Here is a 6,000-nt window from a genome sequence, read left to right as displayed (position 1 = left end):
GATCCGACGGCAACAGCAGCCTCTGAATTGTTGATACTGGAACAAGAAAACATCCAGGTTTTGGGGATTATGTGGCAGCATTGAGCATTAGCTGTCACACCTTGAGGCGGGCCCTCTCCCTGTCTTCTCCTCCCGGTGCTCCTGCAATCAGTTCATTCCCGTCATCATCAGTCATCAGCCCGGACTCTACATATACTCAGCTCACACACCACACTCCTGCCAGATTGTGAGCATGTTCACTACCTTCCAGCACTTCAGACTGACCTCCCGTGTTTCGACCCTGCCTGTTTACTGGACTCTGTCTCTTTGTCTGCTGGTTTGGACTGACTACCCGGTAACGAAAAATAAAGCTCCCTTTTTTGGATTCCCACTCTACTGTCGTGCATTTGGGTTTTTTTCTGCTGTGGTCTGTGACATTAGCATTCATATCATGGCAAGGAACGCAGGAAAGCAGCATTGATTTCATTCACTGGTGAAGCAGGAAGTAACGTGACGTTCATACAGAGTGGAAAAATTCTCAAAATACGGACAGCTTTACATATAAAGTTGCAAAAAACAAAAAATAAACACAAAAGTCAAAGCTTGACTGGGTTGTTTTTGTCTCGCTGAACGTTATGATTGATTAGCCACAACACTAGAGGGAGCTCAAACAACAACCTGATTACCCCCTCCTATAGGACTAACATGGGTAAATCATCTTTTTACAATACTGCCCCCTAAGGGTGGAACGGTTTGACTCCCGCCCTCAAAACATGCACCTCTTTGGCCTCCTTCAAAAAGGCCCTAAAAATACACCTTTCAGGGGGACAGAAACGGAGATAGTCATCACGACTCTCTCCGGATCAATCACACGGAGCATGTGACGTCTGACAGAATTTCGGGTAAGCGTGCTACATTATTCTAACAGTGGTTCTTAACCGGGGTTCGGTGAGCCCTGTCTCAGGTGGAGGTCAAGACACACCCGACTCATCGTTTCAATTCGTGATGACACGCCCACTTGGCCGTCACTGGCTGCAGATGATCACGTTACATTGCTTGGCCAATCAGTGCTGCGGGAATTTAGTGCGCTCAGTATTCAAAGCCTGACTGTCCTGGTCGTCCGTCGTGTGATTTTAATCCAGACTAACTATGTCGAGCAAAAAACGAAAGTGGTCGGACGAATATGTTGTTAACCCTTTCCGGTTCTGGTCTCGGGACCGTGGTTGGGTGACACCGGGGAGATCGCTCCTCTCCTCCGGGGTTAACTCCCTTCACGCTGGTGAATGAAGCTAAAGCTAAAGGGACATGCCAGACTAGCTGAATAGATGAAGCAGTTGTATTTCACTTGCACTTATTAATAAAGTCCCTTTTCCTCGATACCTCTATCTCCGCTGTGCGCCCTCTCTCTCACGGGGGAGGGCGCACACCTCAGCCGCACGCACACACGCACTCGCACTCACACAATGAGCAACCCATCCCAACACACGAGCGAGACACATCTCACAACACTGTACAACATGGATTCACATGCATCACGGGCCGTGATGGGGGCCGGCGTCCTATCGGCATTATTAAAAAAAAACATTTATTGAAAGATTCCTCCTGAGACCCAGCCAGTTAGAATCAGAATCAGAATCAGAAGTGGTTTATTGCCATTGTCAGTGAGGGTTCACAGACTAGGAGCGTTGCTCGGTGAAGTCATGCTACATCTAACATTAAGGACAAAATACAAAGACCATACAGGTACAGACATCAACAGCAGCCGGAGTGGTTACACAGATGTGTACTAGCAGCAGTAAACTAGCGTCATCACGCAGTGCAAATGGAAAAGTGCAAGTTGTATTCAGGAGTCCGGGACAGAATTATTAAGTGTTCATTAGTCTTACGGCTGAGGGAAAGAAGCTGTTCTTGTGGCGGGAGGTTCTGGTCCGGATGGACCGTAGCCTCCTGCCTGAGGGGAGAGGGCCAAAGAGTCCGTGTCCAGGGTGAGAAGGGTCGGCTGTCGGCACGCCTCCGAGTCCTGGAGACATTCAGGTCCTGGAGCGACGGCAGCTTGCAGCCGATCACCTTCTCCGCAGCACGTACAATGCGCTGCAGTCTGTGTCTGTCCCTGGTGGTGGCGCCAGCGTACCACACGGTGATGGAGGAGGTGAGGACGCACTCCACGATGGAGGTGTAGAACTGCACCAACATCTGGGTCGGCAGCTTGAGTTTCCTCAGCTGCCGCTGGAAGTACATCCTCTGCTGAGCCTTCTTGATGAGGGAGCTGATGGTCGGCTCCCACTTGAGGTCCCGGGTGATGGTGGTGCCCAGGAAGCGGAAAGAGTCCACGATGGAGATGGGGGTAGGGGAGTCTGTGAGGGCGAGGGGGGGCGGTGGGGCTGCGACTTTCCTGAAGTCGACGATCATCTCCACTGTTTTCTGGCTGTTCAGCTCCAGGTTGTTGCTGCTACACCAGGACACCAGCCGGTCCACCTCCCTCCTGTAGGCCGACTCATCACCGTCCGAGATGAGCCCGATGAGGGTGGTGTCGTCCGCAAACTTAATCAGTTTGATGGACTGATGGCTGGAGGTGCAGCAGTTGGTGTACAGGGAGAAGAGCCAGGGGGGAAGTACACAGCCCTGGGGGGATCCGGTGCTGATAGTCAGGGTGTCCGAGACTATCAGCATGTCCTCTGTAGTGCACATTTGTCCATTACAGAGGACATGCTAACTGGCGGGCTGGGTCTCAGGAGGATGTTGCATGACAAGTCAATAAAGAACAAACAAAAACACTAAATACAATAAGCTTTCCAGGGGGAGTATCTGCATGACTTCAATGCCAAGTTGAGCAGCTCTAGTCTCACACCGGCAAAAATGAAGGAAGACTTTTTGAAGCTACATGGAGATGAGGAATTGTTATCGCTAAGAAACACTGGAATGTTTAATACCATTTGTTACAACATATCTCTGTGAGCAATCCTTTGAGGATGCTGGACATAAAAAAAGAAGAAAAGGAACAGACTTTGCTGTGAACATGACATGAGAGCGGCACCAAGGTGAAGCCACGCACCTGAACTCTCAAAGGCAACAGCAGAATCACACTGGTATTTTCTTGGATCTCTCAAAAAGCGTTTGACACAGTTGACCATGATATTCTTCTGTTAAAGCTCCATCGATACGGTCTGCAAGATATTGTGATCAGATGGTTTGGTGATTACCTTAGTAACAGAGAACAATATGTTTGTATTAATGGTCATGTATCTAAAAAAGCAAAACTATATTGTGGTGTGCCTCAAGGGTCGATTCTTGGGCCCCTTCTGTTTCTAATTTTTATTAATGATTTTGCTGTAATGTCTGGATCTTCTCTGCCCATTTTATTTGCGGATGATACAAATATTTCCATGTCTCACTCGCACTTTGGATGTCTAATCAGAAATGCCAATACCACTCTGGAATACGCCTCAAGATGGTTTAAGATGAACAAGCTTTCCTTGGATGTAAATAAATCAAATTATATACTTTTTAGAAACAAAAATGAAATGGAAAAGGATGCTGGACTCAAAGCTGCTAATTAACAACATTGAAATTAAACAAGTCTCTCACTTAGTTAATCAGTCCCGTCTCATGACATTATATCAGTTTAATTTGTCCATATTTGACTTACTGTAACATAGTTTGGGCCGCTTCGTATTCATCACACCTTAATCAGATACTATTAATTCAGAAAAGATTCTTGAGAATGATTTCAAACTCTACCAATCAAGCACCAGCTGCTCCTTTATTTACCAAATTTAAACTTTGGTCAATTTTTTCTATTAATATGTTTCAAACATGTCTGTTTATGTTTAAATGCATTCATTATAAACAAGACATTCTTCCTGTTATCATCTGATGTTCACTCCGATTCGGTAAGAGGTCAGAATAACGTTCATTTACCTCTTTGTCGTACCTCCACTCTGGAACTCCTTAGACGTTTTTATCCTCCTACAAAATGTTTAGGTCTAGTTTGGTGAGGTATCTTCTGTCCAGGCAAAATACTACTCATGTCTAGTATTTGAAATTAATTTGTAGTTTGTATGATCTTTGTTTTTGTTTTTTTTAATTATTTTTAAATTTATTATTTTTCCCTTTCTTTCTTTCTTTCACTTTCTTTGTTTGTTGGGGTTTTTTCCTTGTTTCTTTCCCTTTTCAACTTTTTTTTCACCTCTTTTTTCTTTTTTTATTGGTTGATTCTGTTTAGTTATTTTGTACTAGAGGGGAGGATTTTATATAAGCCCTTTCGGCTTCTTTTCCTCTCCTGCACGATTATTTGCCTTTGTATCATGATTATAATTATTTGTTTATTATTGTGCATATGAATAAAATAAAAAAAATAAAAACAGAATTTCAGTGTATATTTCTGCTGTACTTTTCATTCTAAAGCCTCTCACATTCACATGAAGGGTAAAATGTGCATCTGTCCAAGGTAACGTTTAAATTACATTCCATCTGTCACCTCATACATATGCATGCAGAAACACACACACACACACACACACACACACACACACAGCAGGGGCAGAAAGCCCTGCAGACTGCAAAGAAAAACACTTTACATTCAAGTAGAATTTTAGAGGTAAACACCTACAAACATATTTTTATCTCCCTCTATTTACCGTTCCGGTTCTTTTCGGCCCCGCGTTACTGCCGACGCTGGGCCGATCTGTCTCTGTCTATCTCCCGCTCCATGAAGCAGTCTGGTTCAAAGTGTTTACCACACACTAAATATCACCAGAATATTACAACCAAAAAGAAACTTTATGGAGGGAAAATCCCGAGTGAGGACCCGCAGAGCGCAGACACGCGGACGCACATCTTGTGCGTTTTTATCAACGTGATGTCACATAAACGAGGATTTCTGCCAGACGTGTTTCAGGAGGTGAGCACAGAACTACTAAGGATTGACTGGATGGTTTATTTTTCTGTTTTGGTTTGATAATAGTGTAGAAACATGGGGAATGTGAGGTTTTTTTATATAGAACCTTTAAGGTTCCAACAAAAACAAATTCTGCAATGAAACAAAACTCAAATCTAAGCAAGTTTGTTCTTTCACTCCTACAAATTATGCATAGTATATGCATGAAAGTAAAACTTTAATTTGTCATGTGACTAATCATGTAACATGTCACTTTTCAAAAACCCAAAGTAAAGCTCAATCAGCATAAGTGGACACATCGAGAACCCATGTCACCCAAAACGTATTGATGAAGAAAAACCCTTTTCACCGCGTCTCCGTTTGCCTTTATCCACTCGCTGTGTGCAGGGGGCGTGTCCCTCCAGGTGTCAATACTGCATTCTGCGTTTCTCACTTATCACAGTAGTACTGGTCTTGAGACCAAGACCGATCTCGAGTACTACAACACTATGAGCTGGAACAGAAAATAATGTAGAAACCAAACAAGCCCCCTTGCTGCAGGGAGCAAGCTATCCACACTCCTAATTAATGACTGAGCAATGTGTGTGTGTGTGTGTGAAGGGAGAAAGAAGAGGTGGTGTTGTGTGTGTTTGTGTGTAGTATTGACGTGGTGGTGATCGCTCCAGACCTGAGCTCAATAAGGCCTGACTTCAAACGAACAGCAAGCAAGGAGAGAAACAGAGGAAGGAAAGAGGAGGAGGTAAAAATAAATGAAGGCCTTGCACAGCGAGGCTGTGCAGAATAACCAAGGAGAAAAAAATTATGTGGGTGAAAGAGGGGCAGATGAGGGGAGAAGCCGCAGCTGGAAATGACTGGACAGGTGAGAACGAGGGAGGAATGGGTATGGGTAGGATCAAGGAGAGACAGAGATGAGGGGAAGAAGGATTTGAGCAAAGGAAAAGTGTAAAAAATGAAAAAGTACCTTATAAATGAGTATTTCATCACTGGAAATGTGTTCTTTGGCCAAACTGGGCTGCCTCTGCCTGAGAAAGTGTTTCCTAAATTGGTGGCATATTAGAGGGGAAAGCAGGCGCGTTAATCCACAGGTCTAGAACCAACAACCAGCATGCACACACGGCCGGTGG

Source organism: Brachionichthys hirsutus, chromosome 20 (assembly GCF_040956055.1).
Source record: "Brachionichthys hirsutus isolate HB-005 chromosome 20, CSIRO-AGI_Bhir_v1, whole genome shotgun sequence".
Classification (NCBI taxonomy): domain Eukaryota; kingdom Metazoa; phylum Chordata; class Actinopteri; order Lophiiformes; family Brachionichthyidae; genus Brachionichthys; species Brachionichthys hirsutus.
This window is presented reverse-complemented; position numbering follows the sequence as displayed.